This window comes from Mastomys coucha, unplaced genomic scaffold (assembly GCF_008632895.1).
Source record: "Mastomys coucha isolate ucsf_1 unplaced genomic scaffold, UCSF_Mcou_1 pScaffold22, whole genome shotgun sequence".
Classification (NCBI taxonomy): Eukaryota; Metazoa; Chordata; class Mammalia; order Rodentia; family Muridae; genus Mastomys; species Mastomys coucha.
Window position 1 is genome coordinate 188,035,912 of NW_022196905.1, and position 2,005 is coordinate 188,037,916.

Sequence of the window (2,005 nt, forward strand, 5' to 3'; positions counted from 1 at the left end):
TTCTTATACCAACGGCAAGCCAAATGTCATCTTTTAATGGCGATGTGCTTATGAAATGGCTTCCTACAGGGCACATGTCTTTTCAGATGTGCTTCTTGTACAAGGTTGTAGCAGGGCTATTGCAGTTTGTTTCTGTGATAAATACTGTGACCAAAAGCAATTTAAGAGGAAAGGGTTTATTTTAGCTTACAGGTTACAGTCCATCAGCTGGGAAGGCCAAGGCAGGAACTCAAGGGGGGACATTCAAGTGGAAACCGATGGAGGAATCCTGATCACTGGCTTGCGTGTTCAGGCTCATGTTCTGCTATTTGTCATATATAGCCCACATACACCTGGCTAGGGATGATGCCACCCACAGTGGACTGTACCCTCCTACAATTAACCCAGAATTCCACAGACTTGCCCACAGGCCATTCTGATGGGGACAATTTCTCTGTTGAGGTTCTCTCTTCCCAAGTATATTACCTTGACAAGCAAGATTTGCTATCACAGGGTCTTATGCAAGCGTGAGATTCTGGCAATGGTCTATATAGACACAATCAGTCAATCTGATTTTATTTACTCTGGGGCATCAGGGTTAACACAATTTCTATTTGATTTTGACAACTTTTGCTTTTTGCTTTTATGACATATATATGTGTATATACATAATGCAAGTTCATATATATGTATATTTATGTGTGTATATATATATATAAATACATATACATATATGAGAAAAAGTATATGTTCTCCCACAGTAAGTTGGTGTGGTGGGCAGTGGAATAATCAGCTGTCCCCTCCTCTTTAACATTTGCTATCCCAACCTTTTTTTTTTTTTTTTTTTTTGCCTGAAAACCATAGATGACAGACTACCAGGCTAAGCTTAGAGAAGATTCTTGTGGGAAATTTTTCTTTATATTATAAAAGGCATTTGAGAAATGTTGAGGTTTGGTCTTTTGTTATCTATCGTAATGCTAAGAGCAGGCCCCCAGGACCTGGTTGTTCCAGAGATGAGAGAGTCCCCCAGGTTATGTTAGATTGCTAAATAAAGATACTAACAGCCAATAGTTGGGCAGAAGATACATAGCTGGGATCTGGGCTTCCTGGGCTTGGGGTGGGAGGAGAAGTGAGAGGAGAAGAAGGTTCAGGAGGAAGAAGGAGAAGCCACCATGAGTTAGGTGAGCCATAAAAACACAGCCCTGAGGGCTGGCAGATTGGAGCTTAGAGCAGCTCAGATGAAACATAGTAAGTAGTAACTGATAACTTGGGGTTATCGATAGGGAAGTAGATTCTAATAGCATGAAGGGCAGGTATCTGCCCAGTTCTTGTGCTGTTTAAGGCTTATTGTAAATATAAAGATTGTATATGTCCCCCCCCCCCGAACTAAATGGTCAAAGGTGAGATAGAAACCCAGGGTTGGGATTAAATAATTTCTACAAGAAGAGTGACAAAATCAGAAAAGGGTCATAACCTAGGAAATAGTGCTTTATTGTCAACTGTCCTATGGTTATGTAAGAGAATGCCTTTGTTTTAAAGAAACACGCATTGAGGGGTTGGAAAGGCAGCTCAGTGGTTAGAGCACAGGCTGTTCTTGCAGACTACCCATGTTCAGTTCCCAGCACCCACACCAGGTGGCTCACCTATAACCCCAGCTCAATGGATATCCAACATCTCTGGCCCCCCTGGGAACCCACACTCACACACGAATACACATCATTACAGATGGTTTTGAGCCACCAATGTACATGGTGGGAGTTGAACACATATCCTTTGGAAGAGCAGCCAATGTTTCCAAACTGCTGAGTCATCTCTCTAACCCCATCTAATTAAAACTAAAAAATTTTTAAGATATACACATTCAAGTATTTAGAAGTAAAGGAGAATAGTGTTTCCAAATATGGTTTAGAAATATGTATATATATCTATGCATTATGTGTATGTATATGCCACGGACTGGGGTTTCTCGCGGGGTCCCTGTTCCGGGACAAGGGATTCTGGCCAGGTGGGCACGGGATTCGGCTTT